The 25805-nt window shown below is 53.6% G+C and overlaps 3 non-coding genes across 3 annotated transcripts; 2 read left to right on the plus strand and 1 right to left on the minus strand.

Annotated features, from left to right (window-relative positions):
* The first annotated feature begins 1263 nt into the window (after positions 1-1263).
* Positions 1264-1337, plus strand: TRNAI-AAU. The gene has a single exon. It is a non-coding gene; the product is annotated as a tRNA-Ile (tRNA).
* Positions 1338-17786: 16449 nt separating this feature from the next.
* On the minus strand, positions 17787-17880 carry TRNAI-UAU. The gene is made up of 2 exons: positions 17843-17880; positions 17787-17822 (listed from the first exon to the last, which is right to left on the minus strand). It is a non-coding gene; the product is annotated as a tRNA-Ile (tRNA).
* A 1101-nt stretch (positions 17881-18981) lies between these two features.
* On the plus strand, positions 18982-19075 carry TRNAV-UAC. Its single transcript has 2 exons — positions 18982-19019; positions 19040-19075. It is a non-coding gene; the product is annotated as a tRNA-Val (tRNA).
* The last annotated feature ends 6730 nt before the right edge of the window (positions 19076-25805 follow it).

Below are 25805 nucleotides of genomic sequence, written 5' to 3' on the forward strand. Positions count from 1 at the left end.
GGGCAAAAAAAGGCAAGGGCTCTGTGGCCTTAAGCAGAACACAGCCTGAAATGGGGGGGAGGGGGGCGTGCTACCCAGAGCTGGGGAAGGGGGTCCGAGTCCCAGCCACGCTCCTCGGCACAAACACCAACGCTCCCTCCCTGGAGTGTGTCTGGGCTGAGAGTTAGCCCCTGAAACAAGCACCAAGCTTCAGAAGACAACACAGGGATAGATCATTTGACGATTGCCTGCTCTGGCCATTGCCTCTGAAGCGCCTGGCATCGGTTACTGTCAGAAGATGGGATAGTGGCCTAGATGGACCATCGGTCTCACCCAGGAGGGCCGTTCTTATCTTCACCACTTTCCTCTAACCCAAGCAAAGCCAGAAGCAGGCCCAGCTCAGCAACTCTAGCAGACTCCCTGGCCTCTGGTCCAGCATACAGCAAAACGACAGTGCCTCCGCCAGGATAGACAGCCACCAACTCCCTCTTCCAGACCAACGCAGCCCTTCCCCGCTTTGGCTGTCTCCAAGCTGTCTGCGTGCTTTGCTCTGCTCTGCTCCACGGCTGCCATGCTGCCTGAGATCAGGAGGCTGCGAGGTCTCACTGTCTCAGCTGAGCTGGTATCGCATGCCACCCCGCCCATCTCCTCATTCTCTTCATGGACCCCTGGGATGTGAGTAATTCTGTATTTGAGTGGCTCTCCCTCCCGGCCAATGAGCTTGGCGTAGACTAGCAGGGAGGGAGGAGGAAAGGGATTGTGCTCCAGTGAGAGCTCAGAAAGAAAGGTGCAGGTCCCCCACTAGAGCCCAGCACAGCAGAGCAAAGCAGAGCAGAGCAGGCTGGAGAATGTGTGTATGGGTCTGACTACTTCTCCCATGCTCTTCCATTTGAGCTAACTTCCCCCAGCTGTCGCCAGCCTCCCAGTCAGTGCAAGGGGGAGAAGGGCCGGGGTGGAAGAGATTTGTGCTCCGCAAGGGCTGGCCTTTTGGGAGCCCAAGCGGGGAGAGGGATGGAGGCCACTGGAGGAGCTGAGCCGGCTGACTGTCCATGGCTTCTAAAAGAAGGGCAAGAGAAGGTCCCCGCGGCTGCCTTGCCGCTGGAGAATGCGGGCATTGATCCCGCTGCCTCTCGCATGCGAGGTGAGCGCTCTACCACTTGAGCTAATTCCCCTACCTTGGCAAGTGCTGTCTTGATCCATTCATTCGATAACGGAGGCCACATCGTTCCCCGCGCCAGCCGGTGACTCCTTCCAAAAGGGTCAGGCAAGAAAGGGCATCCCGTAGGCCGGCTAGCTCAGCTGGTTAGAGCGTGGTGCTAATAACATTAAGGTCATGGGTTCAAGCCCCATGTTGGCCACTCGGAATGCAGGAGGGAGAGGGTGGCTTCTGGTCTTTTGGCTGACTGCTAGGGGTGGCAGAGGCCAAAACCAGGTGGGCCGGGAGCGGGCAAGAGCCCTGCTGGGCGCAGGCGCAGGCGCTGGGCAGGAGGAGGCTCCGGACACCTCCTTGGGCTCTCCTCCCTGGGCTCCTCGCTCCACCTGCTGCCTGAAAGGAACTTGGGCCCGGGGAGGAGACGGGTGAGCCCGGCCGGCTGCCTTCCAGGCTCATAGGAGGCCAGGCTTGAGCTGCCCTCCCGTGAAGCCAAAATCGCAGGCCTGCCGGCTCACCCCCATTTCCACAGAGGGTTGACCTGATGGCCCGAATTCTTGCCGGCCGCCAGCTCCACCCAAATGTACCCGACGCCGGATCACGCTCCCCAGCCCAAGCCACAGAGGAAGGCTTAATCCTCGGCACCCCAACCTAGGGGAGAGGCTTCACACTCCGCCGGCGCAGGGTGACCTTTGGGACTTCCCTGGACACCATCCTCCCAGCGCCCACAGCCAGACCCCCCAAGCCCACACTCAAGCCCACAACTCCGACAGGAAGGAGCAGGAGGACCACTCCGCCCAGGGGCACCACCACTCAAAGTCAGCTTCACTTGCTTCCTCTTCTACCCCTTTCCTCCCAAGTTATGCGCGCCTCACGGGAGCCGGCCCTGGGAAGACGCAGGCACCGCACTCTGACTGGCGCAAGCCAAACGCCCACACCGAGAGTTTAGCACGGGCTCTTGAGGCACTGGAGGAACCCCATGCAGACGCACTGACGGAGCTAAGCTTTACGGCCAAGGGCCCTACCTGTGCAGTAAGCCAACTTGCTTGTGAAAAAGACGCCTCTTTCGGCTCCCCTTCCAAACTTCCAAATGCCTCCAAATGGGAAAACACACACACTGAAACACCCAAACGGTCCTAACGCTGGGGCCAGGTGAAAAAGAAAAGCAAGGAAAAGATTTCTAAATGGCCACCCTGCCAGAGTCGTACAGCTCCGCAAGTGAAACCCATGGGAGGGACATTACACAGAAAAGGGGAATGGAAAGCTGCCCAAATTGAGATGCTGTGGAAAGCTACAGCACCATCGCTACTCCTACTCTGCACACTTCGTGCAACAGCTGATGAACGGCCAGGTGCTTTTCGCATCCAAGCCCACACCAGGGAAAGACCTTGAGAAGCTTCCCGTGGCTTGCCTGGTTCAGCTGGTCAGAGTGTGGCACTCGTGGAGGCAAGATGGTGCAGAGGAGCCCCTGGGTGGCTGTGGGCCTGGGGAGGATGGCTTTTGATTTTTCGGCCTGACCGCTACGGGCAGCCAGGCCAAAAGTCAGATGGCCGGCTCTCCCGTCCACCAGGCTCATCAGGAGCCCTTAGTCGACAGGCTCGGAGAATGCGGGCAGCGTCCCCCACTACCTCTCGCATGCAAAGCGAGCGCTCTGCTGCTTGAGCTAATTCCCCGCAGTTGGCGTGACTCTCAGGCACCGGGCAAAAAAAGGCAAGGGCTCTGTGGCCTTAAGCAGAACACAGCCTGAAATGGGGGGGAGGGGGGCGTGCTACCCAGAGCTGGGGAAGGGGATCCGAGTCCCAGCCACGCTCCTCGGCACAAACACCAACGCTCCCTCCCTGGAGTGTGTCTGGGCTGAGAGTTAGCCCCTGAAACAAGCACCAAGCTTCAGAAGACAACACAGGGATAGATCATTTGACGATTGCCTGCTCTGGCCATTGCCTCTGAAGCGCCTGGCATCGGTTACTGTCAGAAGACGTGATAGTGGCCTAGATGGACCATCGGTCTCACCCAGGAGGGCCGTTCTTATCTGCACCACTTTCCTCTAACCCAAGCAAAGCCAGAAGCAGGCCCAGCTCAGCAACTCTAGCAGACTCCCTGGCCTCTGGCCCAGCATACAGCAAAACGACCCTGCCTCCGCCAGGATAGACAGCCACCAACTCCCTCTTCCAGACCAACGCAGCCCTTCCCCGCTTTGGCTGTCTCCAAGCTGTCTGCGTGCTTTGCTCTGCTCTGCTCCACGGGTGCCATGCTGCCTGAGATCAGGAGGCTGCGAGGTCTCACGGTCTCAGCTGAGCTGGTATCGCATGCCACCCCGCCCATCTCCTCATTCTCTTCATGGACCCCTGGGATGTGAGTAATTCTGTATTTGAGTGGCTCTCCCTCCCGGCCAATGAGCTTGGCGTAGACTAGCAGGGAGGGAGGAGGAAAGAGATTGTGCTCCAGTGAGAGCTCAGAAAGAAAGGTGCAGGTCCCCCACTAGAGCCCAGCACAGCAGAGCAAAGCAGAGCAGAGCAGGCTGGAGAATGTGTGTATGGGTCTGACTACTTCTCCCATGCTAAATGGCCACCCTGCCAGAGTCGTACAGCTCTGCAAGTGAAACCCGTGGGAGGGACATTACACAGAAAAGGGGAATGGAAAGCTGCCCAAATTGAGATGCTGTGGAAAGCTACAGCCCCATCGCTACTCCTACTCTGCACACTTCTTGCAACAGCTGATGAACGGCCAGGTGCTTTTCGCATCCAAGCCCACACCAGGGGAAGACCTTGAGAAGTTTCCCGTGGCTTGCCTGGTTCAGCTGGTCAGAGTGCGGCACTCGTGGAGGCAAGATGGTGCAGAGGAGCCCCTGGGTGGCTGTGGGCCTGGGGAGGATGGCTTTTGATTTTTCGGCCTGACCGCTACGGGCAGCAAGGCCAAAAGTCAGATGGCTTAATTTCCCGTCCACCACGCTCATCAGGAGCCCTTAGTCGACAGGCTGGGAGAATGCGGGCATCGCCCCGTCATATGTTTATTCCCCACTTCGAACTTTAGCATCCACAAGATGGGGACCTGCATGGGCCCCTCTCAACTTAAATCCCAGTTTAGATCTGGTAAAGCTGCCACCCTCTAGAAGTTCCAGTGTCTAGCACACGCCCTGTTCCCCCAAACCTTCCCTGGGGAACACAGATCCAAACTCCTTGACTCGTAACCCTAAGGGAAATAAACCATTCCCCCACCTTCTTCCCCCTCTCCTAGTTGTTGGGAAAGATACCTTGATTCAAACTCCTTGAATCAAACAAAGAGGGATTCACTTTTCCCCCTCCACTTCCCCTGAAAATCCAAACAAGGGAAGAAATTAATCAGGTTCTAAAAAGAAAAGGATTTTATTAAAAGAAAGAAAGAAAGTACACTATCTCTGTAACACCAGGATGGAAAAACCACGAGGCGTGCTGCAGGATAGCCCCTCCCCACCAAAAAGCAATGCCATGACCCGGATTTGAACCGAGGTTGCTGCGGCCACGGCGCAGAATACTAACCACTATACGATCACAGCCAGGCGCTGGGGGCGCAGGCAGCAGCCCAGTGGAAAATGCTCAGCTCTGCACTCTCGGGGCGGCCACCTACCTCGCCGGCGGCCACAGGTCTTTCTCAAGTCTCCCCATTACAGTCACAGGTAAAATGCTGAGCAAAGGAAAAAAGACAGGAAGCCAATCCCATGCCTGTCCCTTTTTCTGTATTCCTCCACCCCTGGACCAAGTCCCTCCCCGTTTGTCTGGGCCATTGTCCTCATGGCCCTGGCCAGCCTATTTCCCTTTGCCGCTCTGAAACGTGCCCCCACGTGCAGGCCCCGGGGGAGGCTTTGGCTAGGGCGAGCGTGTCCTTGCGAGGTAATTGTCTCTCTGGAGGTGAAAGTCATCAGTGCAGGGTGCGAAGGGAAGTGGCCGTAGAAGGAGAATGCAAGGCATGTGGTGGGCAGGCCAGGGATTTCTTTGTCCCCCCTTGAAAAGGGATCACCCTCTCCGTCGGGGAATCGAACCCCGGTCTCCCGCGTGACAAGCAGGGATACTCACCACTATACTAATGAGGAAAGGGGCACAGTGAGTGGACCCAGCTCCCACAGACCAGCCTTGGTCAGCGTACACCTACACCGTCGCATGGGCCCCAGCAGGCAACAACACCCCTGGCCCTCTTCTGCTTCCCAAAGGCTTTGGCCGCAGCAACAGCCCTGGGAAAAGCCCTGGCCCTCCTCACCTGCCCTTGCCCAGCAGGACGCCTTTCGGGGCCTACACCGCTCCTCACACAACACCCGCCTGGGACCTTGCCCTCACCTACCAGCTCAGCAGCACCTTTCTTCCTCTCAAAACCTCCTCTTGCCACCCTCCCCCTTCCACACTTCACACTCACCTCATCACAAACTCACGCACGGCCCCTTTGGCTTCCCAAGCGCCTCTGGAGGGACGCAGCTTCCCAGGCATGCAGATCCGGCTGATGGCTCGCAAGTGTGCAAGTCCGTCCCCGCAGAGCAGCCTCATAGTGTGACCTTGAAGAAACTGTGGAAAACGGGACGGGGGTGGGGGGGTAATAGGCTCCTATATAAGAAAAAGTCCTCCCAGACCGGCCTGTCCCTTTAAACATGGGACATCTGGTCACCCTGGAGCAGCCCCGCACTCCTGCTGCCCGGTTGGTGCGTTTGTAACCCGGGGGCTGAAGCCAATGCGAGAAAGGGAATTGAGCGAGCTCGGAGCTCTCCGGCGCCACCTGTTGGGAGCAGAGGTAAATGACTGAGCGACGTCCTGGCTAATTTAAATATCACCTGGTTCTCTGCTGGGTGGCTCCACGGCAGAGCTCGGGTGTGGCCTGAGTGTGGCAGCACCTTATTTGCATATTAAAAGCGGCAGTTTGGGGCCATTCGGGTAAAATATGAGTAAGTTTTGGGGTTGGGACCCACATGTTTAGTGCAGGCTGTGGGGAGCCGGGCTGAGCAGAGCCTGCCCCGATGGGGTGTCTGGTCACCCTGAGCTGGGAGCGTGTGGCCAGACATGGGGAAGGGGCTGCGGGAGAAGCTTGGTTGTAGGAAGCAGAAAGTGTCTCCTTTCTGTTTTGGTGTCTGGGTGAGGTTCTCGTTATCTAATGAAGAGCAGTGGTGGGGGAGGGGAATTGAGACTGTGCTTTGGGGGTTGCTGTGGGGTGTGACATGTGCCACCTGGTGCTGGTTGCTGCTGTGGGGCATAGGACAGGTGGGGGGTGGGGGGCTGTTTGGGGGCTTGAAATGAGGGGCAGTTCCTGGTTGGCTGGTGCCAGCCTGCCTAGTGTTTTTTGACAGCTAATCACCCATTGGCCCTCGCATGGGGCGGGTCTCTGAAAGCTGGTCTCCCATTGGGCCCTCCCCACCTGACGTTTCTGACAGGCTCATCTCCCATTGGTGACATTGTCTGACAGCGCTGCGGGGCGGAGCCGCCAGGGCCTTGTGCGCTCAGAGCTCAGCGCCGCCCGCGAGAAGCGGCGCGAGGCCGCGCGGGGCGGGTCCCGCTGCCGGGCGGAGGAACCGAGACCGCAGCAGCGGCGCCGCCTCCCGCCTGGCGAGAAGCCGCAGCACCGGGGGGGTCACAGGGCGCGAGGCGCTTCCGGGCGCGGCTGTTTTCTGCCGGTCGCGGGGTGACGGGTCCTGCCCGGGGTGGCCGCGGGGTCCCGATGGCAGCTGGGGGCTCTGGCGTCCGCCCGCCCGCGGCGGCTGGGAGCTACAGGGCCACCTGCAATGGCCGGGGGCTGCGGCTTCTCCTCACCCCCCCGCCCCGGTGACTGGGAGCTCCCGGCTCTGCCTGCGGTGTCTGAGCGCTGGGGGCTCCTCTCCTGCCTGGGGCGGCCGGGAGCTCCCGGGGCTTCGGCGCTGCAGGGTCTGTGAGCAATGACGTGGGGCTGCAGTAATTGCGGAGAAACTAAATGGATTCTTTGCTTCAGTCTTCACGGCTGAGGATGTTAGGGAGATTCCCAGACCTGAGCTGGCTTTTGTAGGTGACAAATCTGAGGAACTGTCACAGATTGAAGTGTCACTAGAGGAGGTTTTGGAATTAATTGATAAACTCAACATTAACAAGTCATCGGGACCAGATGGCATTCACCCAAGAGTTCTGAAAGAACTCAAATGTGAAGTTGCGGAACTATTAACCAAGGTTTGTAACCTGTCCTTTAAATCGGCTTCGGTACCCAATGACTGGAAGTTAGCTAATGTAACGCCAATATTTAAAAAGGGCTCTAGGGGTGATCCTGGCAATTACAGACCGGTAAGTCTAACGTCGGTACCGGGCAAATTAGTTGAAACAATAGTAAAGAATAAAATTGTCTGACACATAGAAAAACATAAACTCTTGAGCAATAGTCAACATGGTTTCTGTAAAGGGAAATCGTGTCTTACTAATCTAGTAGAGTTCTTTGAAGGGGTCAACAAACATGTGGACAAGGGGGATCCGGTGGACATAGTGTACTTAGATTTCCAGAAAGCCTTTGACAAGGTCCCTCACCAAAGGCTCTTACGTAAATTAAGCTGTCATGGGATAAAAGGAAAGGTCCTTTCATGGATTGAGAACTGGTTAAAGGACAGGGAACAAAGGGTAGGAATTAATGGTAAATTCTCAGAATGGAGAGGGGTAACTAGTGGTGTTCCCCAAGGGTCAGTCCTAGGACCAATCCTATTCAATTTATTCATAAATGATCTGGAGAAAGGGGTAAACAGTGAGTTGGCAAAGTTTGCAGATGACACTAAACTACTCAAGATAGTTAAGACCAAAGCAGATTGTGAAGAACTTCAAAAAGATCTCACAAAACTAAGTGATTGGGCAACAAAATGGCAAATGAAATTTAATGTGGATAAATGTAAAGTAATGCACATTGGAAAAAATAACCCCAACTATACACACAACATGATGGGGGCTAATTTAGCTACAACGAGTCAGGAAAAAGATCTTGGAGTTATCGTGGATAGTTCTCTGAAGATGTCCACGCAGTGTGCAGAGGCGGTCAAAAAAGCAAACAGGATGTTAGGAATCATTAAAAAGGGGATAGAGAATAAGACTGAGAATATATTATTGCCCTTATATAAATCCATGGTACGCCCACATCTCGAATACTGTGTACAGATGTGGTCTCCTCACCTCAAAAAAGATATTCTAGCACTAGAAAAGGTTCAGAAAAGAGCAACTAAAATGATTAGGGGTTTAGAGAGGGTCCCATATGAGGAAAGATTAAAGAGGCTAGGACTCTTCAGTTTGGAAAAGAGGAGACTAAGGGGGGGACATGATAGAGGTATATAAAATCATAAGTGATGTTGAGAAAGTGGATAAGGAAAAGTTATTTACTTATTCCCATAATACAAGAACTAGGGGTCACCAAATGAAATTAATAGGCAGCAGGTTTAAAACAAATAAAAGGAAGTTCTTCTTCACGCAGCGCACAGTCAACTTGTGGAACTCCTTACCTGAGGAGGTTGTGAAGGCTAGAACTATAACAATGTTTAAAAGGGGACTGGATAAATTCATGGTGGCTAAGTCCATAAATGGCTATTAGCCAGGATGGGTAAGAATGGTGTCCCTAGCCTCTGTTCGTCAGAGGATGGAGATGGATGGCAGGAGAGAGATCACTTGATCATTGCCTGTTAGGTTCACTCCCTCAGGGGCACCTGGCATTGGCCACTGTCGGTAGACAGATACTGGGCTAGATGGACCTTTGGTCTGACCCGGTACGGCCTTTCTTATGTTCTTATGTTATGCAGGGTCCTCCCGCCATCAAGGCCTGTTGGGAAACCCTGGGTCCATCCGCAGCGGCTGGGAGCTCTGGGGTCCACTCGTAGGAGCTGCAGGGTCCATAGGCAGTGGGGTGGGGCTGTGGGGGCTCCCCGGCCACCCATGGCTGCTGGGAGCTCCAGGGTCTGCCTGTGGGAGCTGTGGGGAGATGAGGGGTTTGGGGTGGAGGAGGAGGCTGCAGTGTGGGGCTGAGGGATTCGCAGTGCAGGAGGGGGCTGTGAGTTGAGACAGGGGGTTGGGGTCCAGGATGTGGTGATGGCTCTGGGGTGAGGACAGGGATGAGGGGTTCCAGGTGTGGGAGGAAGCTCTGGGCTGGGGCAGGAGGTTGAAGTGCAGAGGGGTGAGGGCTCTGGGGTGCAAGAGGGGGCTCTGGGTTTCGGGGGGTTCAGGGCTGGGGCAAGAGGTAGGGGTGCAGACTTACCTCGGGCGGCTCCTGGTCATAGGCGCAGCAGGGGGGACCTACTGGCCACTTCCAGGGCACAGTGCGGTGCCCTAGGACACGTAGGGACCAGCCTGCCTGAGCCCCGCAGCACCGCTGACCGGACTTTATAACCCAGTCACCCCACTGGGAGCTCCAGGGTCCCCCTGTCCCATGTGGTGGCTGGGAGCTCTGGGATCCACTCACAGCAGCTGGGAGCTGTGGGGTCCATCCGTGGTGGCATGGGCCTGTGGGAGCCCCTTCCGACACTGGTGGCTGATAGCTGTGAGGCCCCCACCGGCCGACAGCTCCAGTCTTGCTGCCCCAGGGCTGAGGTGGAAAATGTCACTGAGATCTCTGAAAGTCACAAATTCTGTGACCCACTTTATATAATCTTAGCCTTAATAGTTGTTGACTGTCTCTCTCAATCTAGAGGTCTGTTCTAGGGCACATGGGGCAGGGAAGACAGAAGCTCACCCCCCAGCACAGGTTTGGGCAGAAATGGCTCTTGGGCTATTTGCTGAGCATGCAGAGGACTTGTCCAGGCTGGTGGAGCAGCTCAGCCAGATGAGGAGCTGGAAGAAGGAGACCGGAGCAGCCTGGACATCCCACTTTTTCTCCACAGCCACTGCCTATCAGCAGGATTCCTCCTTCTCCTCAGTGAGACCAAATCTAAGCACCTAGACAGCTGGTCTGTCCGCTGCACCCCAATCCCTCATGCCTGAGCCTCCATGCCAAAGTCCTGTACCTGGCTCCAGAGAATTGTCTCACATCTCGCTGGGAACTCGACTTCTTGTGCCCAGAGAGTCTCGGCCCCATTCAGTAGAGGATCTGAGAAACACAGTGTCTGCCTTTTCCAAATAAGTACTTGGAAAGGTTTTGTTCCTGTGACCACATGGCCTAATGGATAAGTTGTCTGACCCTGGATCAGGCGATTGAGGGTTCAAGTCTCTTCATGGTTGTGTTGGTGTAGTTTTACCTTTGTGCTGAAAGTCCTGCTCCCTTCAGGGCTGGAACCTCTTCTTGGCCGCTCAGGCCAATGCTCTGGCTTCAGCTAGAGCCCCGGGAAGGAGTTGGGGGTTGGGTGTCACAAAGGCTGGGGCATGAGCCCCAGGTGCTTCCAGTCTCACCTTTGCCCTTCCTGACTTGCCAAAGAAAATGGGCAGCTGCCCGGGCTAGAGTGTGGAGCAGTTTCCCTCTTCCAAGTGTGCACCTGTCCCTGTGCTGGACGGTACTTGCTAAATAGCACCTTGGGAGCCTGGGTGTTTCTCTGCTTCTCGCCAGCTGGGGAAAAGCCTCTTGGGGTAAAATCTCCTGCCCCACTGCCAAAGTGAGCACCGTGAGTGGGAACGGTCAGAGGCCCCACCAGGGGGGCTGGCCCTGCTTTCCTACCATCTTCTGATGTTGGCCACAAAGCATCAGCAGCTGGCTGTGGGTGGTTTTCAGTGGGTGTTCGGCATGCCAGGGAGCAGGGAGCAGCCTGGCTGGGTGTCTCTGTGGCTGTCTGCTGGCCACGCATAGGCATGGTTCTCCCCTCCTCTTGCCCTGCCCTTGGTTGCTCTGTGGCTTTTAAGCTTCCCTTGGAGCTGTCAGCACCAGCCACCTCTGTCCTAGGTGCCCAGAAGAGGAGAGGTGCTGGGCTCCAGCCTGGGACTCTTCCTCCCTCCTGCCTTTTCCTGACTATGAAACCTGACCCTGACACCCCTTTCTTCAAGCGCCATGTGGGCAAGAGAAAAAGTGTGGTAGAAAGCACAAGGGCCAAACGTGTGGGCATCAAAAATCCCAAACACCCAGTCAAACCATAGCCACTTCTAGACCCCATTCCAACCAAAGACCTGGCTCCAGTGGGGATGAGTCACTCAGCAAAAGGTAAACAACTCATTTTCATACAGCTGGAGATAGGAAAGCACTTGGATCTCCAGGGATTTACCACAAGGTCCCACTGAGATTTGAACTCAGATTTCAGCATGCCAACCATTACACCATGGGCCCAGCCTGTGCTAGTTTCTCTGAACATTGGTGACCCCATCATAGAATACCAGGGTTGAAAGAAACCTCAGGAGGTATCTAGTCCAACCCCCTACTCAAAGCAGGGCCAATCCACAGACAGATTTTTATCCTAGATCCCTACATGGCCCTCTCAAGGACTGAGCTCACACACCTGGGTTTTGCAGGCCAATACTCAAACCACTGAGCTCTCCCTCCCTCACAGGCCCAGTTTGTGTAAGGGACTGTTGGCCCTTTACTAAAACTGAGTGGGGTTTTTTGGTTGGCTAGTTCCCAGTCCCAATAGAAGGGGGAAGGGTCAATGGGAAATCAGGACCTGGAGACTGACAGGCCCCTGGGGTGATGGTCACCAACTGGTAGGGAACAAGTGAGAATTTGTTAATGAGTAAAATTCCTGGTGAAAATTGGCAAAGCTGTGGAGAGTTTGAAATGTTCCAGTGAATTTACACATGAAGATACAAACAGAGAGACAAACAGAGAGAAAGAGACCATCACAGACTGCACAGGCCCACACAGACATAAACAAAAACCAAATCCACACAGCACACAGAGCCATAGACACACAAGGGAAAGCCACACAAAACATAGAACAAATCCACACCAAAAAATACAGCAAAAGCCCACAACAGGAAAGCACAAAAACCACATACCAGAATACATAGCAAAAAACAATCTGCATGCAAAAGTCATACACCCACACACAAAACTATATGGCATTCACAAAAATCACACAGGACCCACATGCACATCAACATGACAGACAACAAAAAACCCCCAACATACAGAAAGCCAGGCAGGGTTTGAGTCTCACAGCGAAGAGGGTGAGCCCACAGGTGGTTTGGGGAGCAAAGACTGAGGGGGAGTCAGGGGCAGTGCTCTGGGTTCTGCCTGACCCCTCCTGACACAGGCGGCTGGTGGAGAGCAGAGCCTGGTAGATCTGTGGACTCTGCCCTGCTCTCTGTAAAGCAAGGGGACCTCGGTGTCTTCTGAGCTGCAACTGTATTTTCTGCAGGGCAAAATGATTGGCAGAAGCCATTTGCTTAAAGGAAACTAGTGCTGTAGCTGAGGTTTAAACTCACAAGTTCAGCATGACTCCACACAGCACTGCTCTGTAAGTAGTGGGCACTAACCCATTGCACCACTAGACCCTGTTTCCAAGGGCTTGTCTCCATGTTTCATGGATGGATTAGCGGAGTGGGGGAGGGGGGGTTGCATTAGCTAAAACAAATCCATATTAAAGGCTGCAGGATGGCAGCAGCAGAGGTGGGGAGCCTCCTTCCATGTGATAGAGCTGGTTCCCCCTTCCGTTGCTGAGGGGAAGGTTGGTGCTTTGAGCCCACCCGGTGCTGGAACGTCCCATGGGTGAGATTAACGGGACTCTTGGGAAGGGAGGGGAAGTCTTTTCTATCCCTGCCTAGCTCCATTGGTCTCCTGTGGCCCTTTCGGCTCTCTGCTCCCCTGTTGGGGAGATGCAGAGACAAGCCCCCATCTGGGTGAGTCACCGAGAGGCTGTGTCCCATGGCGTGTGGGGGAGAGGGGGAGGGGTGGGATGGGGCTCAAGGGGAGAAGGTTGTGTGTGACAGTGTGTGGGGGAGGGGGAGGGTGTGTTCCTTAGGATAGAAATGATGGAAAACACAGGGGCAGTGACAGTGAATCCCCGTGTCTGAGTGTTATGACCCTGTGTGGTGCTGCCGTTCACCTTCCCCTCCTATGTTCTCATCTTTCATTGAATCCAGCATTTTTTCACCTGTCCTCACCACAGAGGTGTCCCACATGCCTCAGCTACCGAGTGTCCCTCTTAGAGACGCCGAGGACTGGAACTGATTTCAGCTGCTGGACAGCTCTGCTAGGTCTTTATTCATTTGCACAGGAAAATGCTGAGTATTTAAATTCATTTCAAGCCGCCCCCCCCCCCATTCAGCGAACTCCTGAACATACTGGAGATGGGTCTGGAAATCGATTTTCATTTGAAAAAGTTTTTAAAGGGAATCACTTGGATTGGAACTAGGAACCCATTACCCTGCACGGAAACATTCACCCACTGACCTACACTCACAACAGAGAGTGCCCTGGATAGCCCAGAGCAGGAACAGTTTTTAACCTGGGGGTTAGTAAACTTTCTCTCTTCTATACAAACACCACAGCTTACAAACTCCCCACCCCCGCTCTGTGTCACCAGAGCACAACAACAACTCTCCTTGGGGCACACACAGCTCCCCAGCTCCCTGCCCGTCAGTCTCTCCAGCATTGCTCCAATCCCTTAAAGCAGGGTCTCAACCACAATTTACCTTAGGGCCAGTGCCAGTCCTCCAGTCCTCCCAGTGGGCCAATAATGTCACTCATACTGCCCAGAACCCGCCCCCAAAACTCCACCCTCCACCTGCCTAAGGCTCTGGGAGGGAGTTTGTATAGGGGGAGGAGGTCTAGGGTGCAGGCCCTGGGCTGGGGATTGGGGTGCAGGCTCTGGGGGGAGTTTGGGTGCAGAAGGGGTGAGAGGCTGGTCTCTGCGAGGGAGTTTGGGTGGGGGAGGGGTTCTGGAGTGCAGGCTCTGGGGGGAGTTTGGGTGCAGAAGGGGTGAGAGGCTGGTCTCTGGAAGGGAGTTTGGGTCGGGGGAGGAGGTCTGGGGTGCAGGCCCTGGGCTGGGGTTTGGGATGCAGGAGGGGTGCAGGCTCTGGGGGGAGTTTGGGTGCAGGAGGGGTGAGAGGCTGGTCTCTGGGAGGGAGTTTGGGTGGGGGAGGGGTTCTGGGGGGCAGGCTCTGGGATGGAGTTTGCAGCACCGTAACATGGGCCAGGCGAGTGAGGCACTTGCCTCGGGTGCGCAAAGTGGAGGGGCGCAGCTCTACCCCGATCAGCGGCGCTTCATCAGCAGCTCTATTGCTGCCACTTCTTCGGCAGCAATTCAGCAGTGGGTCTTTCTCTCCGAGAGGGACTCAGGGACCCGCTGCCGAATTGCCACCGAAGGATGAATGAAGCAGCGGCGGCAATTGGGCGGCAGGTCCTTCCCTCCAACAGGGACTCAGGGACCTGCCGCCAAAGAGCCTGGAGCCGGCCCTTGCCTCAGGCACAAAAATTCCTTGTTATGGCTCTGGGAGTTTGGGTGCTGGGTGCAGGCTCTGGGCTGGGGCAGGGGGTGGGGGAACAGGAGGATGGGTGGGGGTGCAGGCTCTGGGCGGGAGATTGGGGCAGGTGGGAGGGGGTGTGTGGAGGGAGAGGGCACAGGCTGTGGGAGGGAGTTGGGGGCAGGCGTGTGTGGAGGGGGGTGCAGGCTCTGGGAGGGAGTCAGGAGTGTGGCGCTTACCTGGGGCTCCAAGGCGGGGCGGGCTGGGGGGGCCTCCGTGTGCTGCTGCCCCCAGGCATCACCCCCACAGCGTCCCATTGGCCACAGGGGTGATCAGGCAGAGGCAGCGTGCGGAGGCACAGACCAACCCTGCCCTGCCATGGGGAGGGGCCGGCAGCCACTGGAGCAAGCAGGCAGATGCTGCTCAGCTCCACTGCACTGCTGGGGTCCCTGGGGGGGAACGCCTGGGGGCGGCAGGTGGGGCCAAGGGAGTGACCTGGTCCCAAAACTGCTGGAGCCCCACGGGTGAGACCTGGGAACCAGGACTGCCAGCCAGACAAACACCTTTAAGAGGAGGCGTCCCTCTCCCTGTCAAAAACTGATCTTCCTCCTTCAGTTCAGTGACAGCCTGAATTGTTCCTTATCCCGGCAGAGCCAGAGGACTGAAACAGCAACATCAAACCCCTGTGTAGCTCGCAGGAATGGACATAAACACTCCCTGGTATCTGAGGAGATGTTCAGCTTTGCCCTTGGTCAACTACAAGGCTAAAGGGAAAGGAGGTGGCGCCAGATATAAAGAGTGAAACACGACACATCATAGTTATGCCCACGGTGGCTGCAAAATCTTTTTTTGTACTTCTTCCTATCAGCAGTGTATTGTTTTCTCTGGAGTCTAGACCTTGACCAAGAAATTTGTACTTTGCTAAAATAATCGACTGCCCCTGGTGAAGACAATGGACTTGACACCCACTGGGGTGTCCCTACACAGGTACAAGTACTAACAACAGTGGATGCCTTTTAGCCATAGATTTTAATCAGGGCAATAAATTGAAACAACCCCCTGTTAAATCATTTCTCAGCCCGAGTCCTTCACCCACATTCCCTAGAGCATTGGGCCACCATGTGGACGTTTAATTTCCGACCTCAGTTTCACACAAAGACAAAATTTGCTTTGCACAGATCCATGAAAAGCAAAATCTTCCTGTGTCTCTGGTCTGAGCCAGGGCATTCGATTCCAGTGAACCCTTCTCTCCTGCAATGGCGACGGTCAGACAGAGGGGACGTGGCACCTCCATCCCTGCCAGGGAGGTATTGGCTCGGCTCTTTCTTTCTGCTGCTGTTGTTAGTCCATGAAACATCAAGGGTGTAATGCAAGGCTGAGTTCATGCACCAGCCCCCTGAAAAAATTTCAGTGCCCCAGAGAAATCCTGCCGCCTGCTATTGGAATGATGTGCTGGAGATTTGACTAGGAAAGGGACTGTCTGAATTGTCAGAGTGGGGAATGAACAACAATCTACAGCAATGTCATTCACACAGACACACTCTCATCCTGCTCCAGCTGGAAGGGAAATGGGCAGGAATTCTCGCTGTTCAGCCCAGGACACACTTACACTGATGCGCAGTCATGAGTGTGCTGGGGAAGCTGGTCTGAGCAATTTGAAGTGACAATTCAGTGAGAACAGAATCATCATGTAGTGAAACAACTGTGTATTGAGTAGTTGTGGCCAAGTGGTTAAGGCAACGGACTAGAAATCCATTGGGGTCTGTCCGCGCAGGTTCAAATCCTGCTAGCTATGCAAGCACTGCGCTGTTGTTATTATTACTGTAGTCTTAGTGCCTGAGCATCCACAGTGCAAACTGGAGCCAGATCTACTTTCACTCTGTCTACACTTAAAACGCTGCTGTGGCACTGCTATAGCACTTTGGAGTAGACAGTGACTGGAGGGGTTTTCCCATCTCTGTAATAGCTACATGGACAGAACAATTCTTCCTTTTCTTTAGCACTAACTAACCCGGGCTTAGGTCACCTTAACTCTATGGGTTTTGAGGGGGGGGGGTTCACACCCTGAGAGATGTCACTCTGCCAGTTCAGTGCCCAGCGTACACCAGCCCTTAGATCCCTCTTGGTATTTCAATGCAGGTACTGACCTGTGAGAGGAAAACATCAGCTCACAAACACAGAGACTGAATTCCCCACATTCAATCTCTCTGCACTTTCCAGAAAATCACGAAATTCAATTCATTCTTGCTAGGCCAGAGAAAAAATAAGTGACACCAAGTTTTTGGCTTGGTTAAATAAAATTAAGTGTTTAATTAATATGGTAAAAATCTGCACTGATTCCTCTAACTAACACCACAGCGTGAAATAGGAACAGAGACAAAGCTTGTCAGTGACGACTAATTTCACAAATGATCTTCCCATTATTAATTTCCACGCCACCCCCATTGGAGGTCTGGGCATCTCCAGTGTCACTGCTCTGCATTCACCTTCCCCTTAGAATTGTTCTCGGACATTCCCAAATTTGGAAAATTGTGCAGGTCAGAATGTGAATAGTGACCCCGTCTCCTTCCTGCACCTGCTCCACAGCAGCTTCTCCACCTGCAGAGTCACCCCAGCACTGCAGTGCAGCCGCCCAGGGTTCAGCAGGGGCCCCTGGCAAGGACAGTGGGTGCAGCTAACAGCCCGGTGTGCCTGGCCCTGAGGCAGCTGTAAAAAGGCAGCCCCCCCCCACAAGTACAGAGACTGAATTCCCCAACTATAACATCATGACCCCCTGTAGAAAGCCACACGTGTCAGTTGTATTTTCACAGGGAGATGCAAAAATCAAGTGACACCAATTTTTAAGTTGAGTAAAAAAAGTTGAGGAGATAGTTATTAACCTCACAAAAATACACTAACGATCCCTCAACATAACACTTGAAGGTGAAATATGAACAGAGACAAACCTTGTCAGCAAAGGCTCATTTCCCAAACGATCCTCAAAATGTTACTAATTCCCACTCCTCCTCCGCAGGAGCTCTGTGCAGTGTAACTGTTCTGCAGGCAGCTTCCCATTAAATGCTGTTGTGGGACATTCCCAGGCCTGGAAATGTACCAACGACAGAATTTGAAGAGCAAACCTGGCTCCCCGCACCAGGCGGGATTTGAGTGTTTTGTCCCTGTCATTTAGTCTTTGTCAATAGTACAGACGCCAGGGGCAGGACTCCAGGCTCTGCTTGAGGGATCCTACAGGGGCTGCGGGGGAGAGAGGATGGTAGATTCTGACCTGCGCTCTGGAGAGGAGGTAATAAGTGAAGGGGGCATTTCTGACTCTGCCCCTCCTCAGTGTCCCTGGGCTGGAATTCTACATTCCACAGGGCCAAATGAGGGGGTGATGCCACTTGGCTAATGAAAACCAGTGCTCCAGGTGAGGCTTGAACTCACAACCTCAGCATAGCTCCTCTCAGCACTGCCCTATAAGTACTGTGCGCTAACCAATTGCGCCACTAGAGCACCTGTTAATTGCTGTTCTCCCAGTTCCCTAGGCTGATAAAGGCGAGGAGTGACCCCAAAATAGTCTCTGTGGAGCTTGAGAGCAGGTTGCGACAAGTGTTGTATTTGGTGGGGTGGATTCTTCTTAAGGGTTCCAGGCCCCATTTCACCCTTTTGTTCTTCCCTGTGTAATAACAGAGCTGGTTAAGACTCAATGGAGAGTCTTGCTGCAGACCAACAGATCTGAAATCACTGAGAACCAGCTCTAAGCATTAGTCCTGCTTTGGGACAGTGTCTCTCATGCAAGAAACTGCCCAGTCTGTGCTAGCAGTGAGGCTCCCTCACTAGCAGGTGAAATCAGGGAGAGCTGTGTGAAGTGCAGGGCCCCAGGGGTGCCTGAACAGGGGGAACAACACCCCAGGACATTAAAAAATGGGAGGGCTCTGCCTTGCCACTTTGTAATGACCGTAAGGGCGAGTGAGTGGGGGAGGGGGCGGAGAGCAGCGAGTGGCAGGAGGGGTCTTGGGGGAAGAGGCAGCGTAGGAGCGGGGCCTTGGGGAGAAGGGAGGGCAGGGGCGTGGCCTCGAGTGGAAGGGGTGGGGCTACTGTTTGGGCTCTAGTGGCTGCTACTTTTAGGCAGGGCAAGTGCGGGGGGCAAGTGGGGCAATTTGCCCCACAAGCCCTGGCCAAGAATCCCTTCCCTGGCTAGAGGCGCCTTTTTAATTTTTACTCACCCGGCAGCGGTCCGGGTCTTCGGCAACACTTCAGCGGCGGGTCCTTCAGTTCTGCCGAAGACGCGGAGCGAGTGAAGGACCCGCCGCCACTGAAGACTCGGATGCCATCCAGTGAGTACAAGCGCCACAGCGGGTGGCACCTTTTTTATGTCTGCTCCCCCGCTTTGCTGCAGGCCCTCGAATCCTCTGGGCGGCCCTGCTTTTAGGGAGCCTGCCCCGCTCCTGGTGGGACCACAAGGTGTCAAATGGTGCCTGGAACCATTAAGAAGGATCCACCCCACCGAGTACAACACTTGTCGCTACCGGCTCTCACCTCCACTGAGAATGTTTTGGGGTCACTCCTTGCCTGTATCAGCCTAGGGGGGTCTCAGAATTATAATTAACAGGTGCTCTAGTGGTGCAATTGGTTAGTGCGCAGTACTTACAGGGCAGTGTTGAGAGGAGCTATGCTGGGGTTGTGAGTTCAAACCTCACCTGGAGCACTGGTTTTCATTGACCACATGGCATCACCCCCTTATTTGGCCCTGTGGAATGTAGAATTCTAGCCCTGGGGACCCTGAGGCAGGGGAATAGTCAAAAACACCCCCTTCAATTATTACCTCCTCTCCAGAGCACAGGTCAGAACCTGCAATCCTTTCTGCCCCCCTCCCTCCTGCAGCCCCTGTGCCAGGATCCCTCAAGCAGAGCCTGGAGTCCTGCCCCTGGCGTCTGTACTATTGACAAACTCTAAGTGACAGGGACAAAACACTCAAATCCCGCCTGGTGCGGGGAGCCAGGTTTCCTCTTCAAATTCTGTCGTAGGTACATTTCCAGGTCTGGGAATGTCCCACAACAGTATTTAATGGGAAGCTGCCTGAAGAACAGTTACACTGCACAGAGCTCCTGTGGAGGAGGGGTGGGAATTAGTAACATTTTGAGGATCGTTTGGGAAATGAGCCTTTGCTGACAAGGTTTGTCTCTGTCCATATTTCACCTTCAGGTGTTATGTTGAGGGATCTTTAGTGTATTTTTGTGAGGTTAATAACTATCTCCTCAACTTTATTTACTCAACTTGAAAATTGGTGTCACTTGATTTTTGCATCTCCCTGTGAAAATACAACTGACACGTGTGGCTTTCTACAGGGGGCCATGATGTTAAAGTTGGGGAATTCAGTCTCTGCACTTCTGGGGGGGGGGGGGGGGGCGGGTGTTGGTTTTTTAACAGCTGCCTCACGGCCAGGCACACTGGGCTGTTAGCTGCACCCACTGTCCTTGCCAGGGGCCCCTGCTGAACCCTGGGCGGCTGCACTGCCGTGCTGGGGTGACTCTGCAGGTGGAGAAGCTGCTGTGGAGCCATGTAGAGCAGGTGCAGGAAAGAGACGAGGTCACTATTCACATTCTGAACTGCATACTTTTCACTCCCAGCCCTACCGGTGCCCCTCAGTCCCAACCCGCAGCCCCCTGGGCTACCCGCTGAGCTCCCCAGTCACTGAGCAGCTGGTGCTCCTCACTCCCGACCTGCAGCCCCTGCTATCCCAGCCCTGACTTCCAGACTCACAGGTCTGCTGGTGCCCCTCACTCCCGACCCGCAGCCCCCTGGGTTCCCCCCAGCTATAGCGGTGCCCCTCACTCCTGACCCGCAGCCCCCTTGGCTCCCCACTTTGCTCCCCAGTCACTGCGTGGCTGGTGCCTCTCACTCCCAACCTGCAGCCCCCTGGGCTTCCCTCAGATCTACCGGTGCCCCTCACTCCCGACCCGCAGCCCCTGCTATCCCAGTCCTGACCTCCAGACTCACAGCTCTGCTGGTGCCCCTCACTCCCTACTTGCAGCCCCCTGGGCTCCCGCTGAGCTCCCCAGTCACTGCACTGCTGGTGACCCTCACGCCCGACCCGCTACACCTGCTATCCCAGTCCTGACCTCCAGATTCACAGCTCTGCTGGTGCCCCTCACTCCCGACCTGCAGCCCCTGCTATCACAGTCCTGACCTCCAGACTCACAGCTCTGCTGGTGCCCCTCACTCCCGACCCGCAGCCCCTCGGCTTCCCCCAGCCCTACCGGTGCCCCTCACTCCCGACTCGCAGGCCCCTGGGCTCCCTCCAGCTCTGATGGTGCCCCTCACTCCTGACCCGCAGCCCTTGCTATCCCAGTCCTGACCTCCAGACTCACAGCTGATTGCTTTGAGAGACTGGTAGTGAGTTGGGTGTGGTGGCTAGAGAACAGACAAAGTGGTTACTGGTTTATGATTTTCTGTTTGCTCCTTTCGGGTAAGGGAAATAGGGAAAGAAAAATAAGCAAACTAATGAAGAGTGAAGAGCAGAAGAAGCTGGAACTGCACAGGTTGCAAGTTGCTGCCCAGAAAGGCTGAACACTGGGCGCTGGGAAAGTCTCTGTTAACTAAGAAGCCCCCTGAGCTGAGTGCATCCCAGTTTCAGTGAACTGCAGAGGGGGTGTCTCAGCACAAGAAAGGAGGCAAATGACTACCAGAGAGGCAGCTACTTAACTAGAGCTGGCCAGACTGGAAGCAGAAGAGAAGGCAAAGGACCGGGAGTTTCAATTGAAGCTCAAAGAAGCAGAGACACCTGTGCACAGAAGGGCTATGGAAGCAGAGGCAGCCAGGGAGGGAGCTGCTCACACAAGAGCCCTGGAGTTAAGAGACAGAGAAATAGAGGCCCAAACTGAGGCCCAGAAGCATGGACTGGCTGTTATGGAGTGGAAGAGACAAAACCTTCCAGCAGCTGGCTCCACGTCCCCAAAAATCCACAAACGGGAGTGACTATGTCCACAGTATGATGAATCCAGTGATATTGCTGAATATTTCATCACCTTTGAGAGACTCTGCACCTCTGTGAAATCCCTGGTGATCAAAAAATGGTCATATTGGTAGCCAAATTGACTGGAAGAGCTATGGACATATTGAATGAGATGCCTATTGATGATGCTACAAACTATGGTAAATGTAAGGAACTAGTTTTAAAACAGTTTCAGATTACACCTGAAACCTACAGGGTTAAATTCAGGAGTCTTAAGAGGGGATCTGGATTCAGTAATGTGGCTTATGTAAATGAAATGAGAGATTTGTTAGATACGTGGGTGAGGGGAAAAGACATTACAAGCTTTGAAGGAATGTGTGATTTGGGCCAAGGGCAGGCATGGTTGCAGTGCACCCTTCCTTGCCAACACCTCAAACACATGCCTGAATTTAAAACCTTCTCCAAAGAGGCAGAACAATCTGCATCAGAGCACTTACGAGGGTACACAAAGGAATTGGGAAATGTAATAGACACTAAACAAGCTAAATTGTGTGAACAAAACCTGTCCGCCGTAGATTTGCTGTTAATCTGGGGGTCTTTTGCTACGTCATCAAGCCCAAGGAGTTAATACTAGTGGTAAACGCTTTAAAGATGTGGGACATACCTGTTTTGTGGGGAAAAAAAAACTTTTATACATGCTAGGGATGGTGACAAGACAGTCCCACAAGAATTGTTTCTTTTCATCTCATACCTGTAAACAGGCTGGAAGCTTGGCACAGCAGCAAAAGCATAACAGGCCTACGCTGCTGTGTGGGAGGGGAAACTGAGGCACACTGCCTTATGCCATTGGTGGCTAAATGCCAAGACACCTACACGTTAACAGATATTGCTGTCTGCACTCTGTTAGCAATACCACACCCCAACATGTTTTCAGGCAGCCTGGGACCAGGAACCCTATACCTTGCTAGACCACCCATGTAGGATATCATACATTTAAAGGTATTGAAAGGGGGTGTGACCAGAGACAAGCAGGGATTTTAGGTGTACCGCCTCTACCATGGACAGTGTCCAAGCCTCTGGCAGTAAGTTCAGGAGGAGGGTGTGACATTGCGCACACCCCCCCACCCAGGCCCGCCCTTCAGCATTCCTGGGGAAAGACCAACATGGCCAACATGACTTTGGGCCAGTAGGTCAACCAAGGGGGCTGTCTTCTGGGTTTACTCGGCGTTCTGCAGCTGGGCTGTAGCCAGGCACAGGAGGCCGCCCTCTTGGTTGACCTACTGGCCCAAAGTCACTTTGGCGGGGTTGGTCTTTCCCTAGGAATGCTGAGGCACAGGCCTGAGGGAGGGAGACTCAATCCTCCTCCCTATTGGTCAGGGCGGAAGAGGCGGCTGTAAGAGCGGCCAGGTTCCTGAGCTGGGCCTGCCAGCGTTTGGGGAGGGAGGAGCTGACTGGGGCAAGGTGCTGGCAAAATGCCTCAGGGCGCTGGCGGGAGGAGCAGGCCAGGGCTAGGGCTGGGAAGAGAGAGAGCGAGACCAGCAGGTTTCCTCTATTGTTTCCTGCTCTTTTTCTTCCATAGTTTCTCCTCTGCATGAACTGACTTACTCTCTCTGTGAGCCTGGCTAGCTCAGTTGGCAGCACATCAGGCTTTTAATCTGAGGGTCCAGGGTTCAAGTCCCTGGTCAGACACTCAACTATTCCCCAAGGTCTTAAAAAGCTCTGTCTCTGGAGTCCTTCTTGATGTCACTTTTTCTCTTCAGGATTTTGCCTTTCCTCAGAAGGGGTTTTGTGAGTGGGATTGAAGGGGCAACTTCCTGACACCCCCTCTGTCCTTGCAGGCTGGAGGAATAAAGGCCTCTGGGCAGCAGCAGCCCTAGACTAGCTGCCAGCACCTGGCGCCCTAGGCGAACCCTGCTATCAGTGCCCCCACCCCCAAACCCCAAGGGCAGAGCTAGGCTGAGGTATTTTGGTAAACGGGAAACATTTTGCCCCTTTTTTCCTTTTAATTTTTTAAGCGTTTTTGTGGATTTTTTTAAACAGAGGCTTAATTATTCGGTTTGTCCATCCATCCGTCTGTCCAACCAATGTTTCTTTCTTCATCCTTCTGGTTCTGGCTGCCCCTTACTACAGCCATAACTTTGGTCTTGAACTTTATAGAGTAGTGAGGTACCTTAAGGGTTAAATGCTAAATACCAAACCCAAACAACACTAGTTACCTGTGTCTGGCAAAAGGTGTCTAGCAGTTTTGCCACTTGGAATGATTCAAATGGATTTTCAGAGGCATTATATAAAAATCCCAAAAAAGCAGAACCAAACCAATTCATCTTAAACCTTCAAAACAAGAGTTTTACAAACCATGAGTGTCAGTTTAGGCCCTTAAAACCTTACATCATCACACACAAAGTTCTCTTTTGTCTAACATCCCTTGCACTGTGATTACTCTTTTTTACACAACTGAAGCCCGATTACACGTCCATCTTGTACAACCAGAGCCAGCCAGGGGCAGCCGAGTTAAGTGCCAATAGAAACCCTGGACATTCCTTTAGTGATTTTGCTTACATTACCCAGGAGTCAAATCATTTTGATGAGATTATCTCTCCACCTGCTGCCTGGAGCAGTCCCCTATAGACCATTTCTGTGGGCAAAGGGCCCGTTTCCCCTCAGAATGGCTGTAAAGGCTTCGCAGGACAAAACATAGTGGTGGTAGTAGCCACTTTACCTGACCCTCTTGTATAATTTAATTACCAAACTTCTATCAAATGTGACTGCACAGAGCTGCACATACAGTTACATTCAGTGAAAGTGAGCAACTGTCCCCAGAACTCACTGCCGGGAGCCTTAAAGTATCTGCCAGTGGCACAGGTACCTTTTAAGTACCGAGACGTGAAGTGACATCTTTCATGGGAACTGGCCGGCGTGTGCACGGCCGGCGTGTGCAGAGCAAAGGTTGCCCATGGGTGCTGTGTCAGGCTCTGGCACTGCGTGAGACAATGGACCACTTTCTGGTGGCTGGTTTGTTTCCCCGGCAGGTGTGCGGACTTCTGGCTACATGATGGCGGCTGCCAGACGTGGTTGGACAGGATTCTTTGCAGCTCACCTGAGGCTTGTTCCTGGCCGAACGAGGGCAACCACAGGGCTCCAGCAGAACCAGCTGCATCAATGGCGCCCTCTGCAGGGGCCGGCGTATAGCGGGCGGGTGTCACGGGACACACTGCACCTGTTCAATGTCAGAAAATCCCCTTCAGACTAAACCAGTTTGTTTCTCGAAATCAAAACAAGTGGGATGAAAGTTCTTTGCACAAATATTTTGTTGCAAAACAAAAGCATCTCCTGTTTGTCACAGTGTGTTAAATTGTCTCGTCACACACAGAGGGGAGACACTTAGACCACAAACATTAGATAAGATGCTTCAGTCAGAGCTAAGTAGTTGCTGCTCTTAACAATTTCAAAACAAAAATCAAATAGACTATTTCAGCTATTCTAATATGTCATAATCTGCTCTGAGTAAATGTGATAGGACACCTCATATTATGCACTATTCCTAGTGACACTCTCCAATGGATCCTCATCCTCCACCCACCGTGAGGTAGCTAGGAGCAGATCATTATTATCCCTACTTGAAAGAGGGAGAAGCTAAGGCTGAGAAAGGAGAATTGACTTGTCTTAGGTCACACAGCCAGCCAGGGGCAGAGTTGGAAATAGGACCCAAGAGCCTTGATTTTCAAACTAACCATCAGATCTTGAATTTCAAACATTGAATGACTTGAGTAAAGTGCTCTCGGATGAGCTCCAGACCAACAACAGTGCCCAGTAATTATTCAGCATGTATTTTAGGAGAACTGCAATGTTAGAGAGAATCATGAACTGCTGAGATACCATTAATACAGCGAAGCAGCAAAATTTGTCAAACATATGACTGGTTCTGACTTATTTACTTGGTCTTAAAAGAGAACAACAAGGACCTGAGTCTCCTCCCTGTCAATAACCCCCTGCTCAGCCAATCAGGGTAGAGACTGAGGATGGGAGGCTGAGGGTTCTCACCAGAGAGCCCAAAGGATGGCCCAGGTCACCGGTGGGATCACTGCCCGAGCACTATTTCAGCCCCACATTTTTGGGTGGACCTCCCACAGTGGGAGCTGCCACTCCACACACACACACACACACACACACACACACACACACACACACACACACACACACACACACACACACACACACACACACACACACACACACACACACACACACACACACACACACACACACACACACACACACACACACACCCCTCCTGGTGTTGGGAGGGGAACAGGAGAAAGGACAAAAGAAGCAAGAGAAGAAGAGAAAGGAGGGGGGGAGGGATGCAGGAAAAGGTGAAACAAAAAGGACAAACAATAATCCCCAGTGGTTCTAAGGGACAAAATCCCAGGTGCGGAATAAAATTCTGCCTCCTTAAGCTCGTGTTTTCCATGCCTAGAATTCA

This window comes from Mauremys mutica, unplaced genomic scaffold (assembly GCF_020497125.1).
Source record: "Mauremys mutica isolate MM-2020 ecotype Southern unplaced genomic scaffold, ASM2049712v1 000317F_np12_subseq_353409:379213_obj, whole genome shotgun sequence".
Taxonomy (NCBI): Eukaryota; Metazoa; Chordata; order Testudines; family Geoemydidae; genus Mauremys; species Mauremys mutica.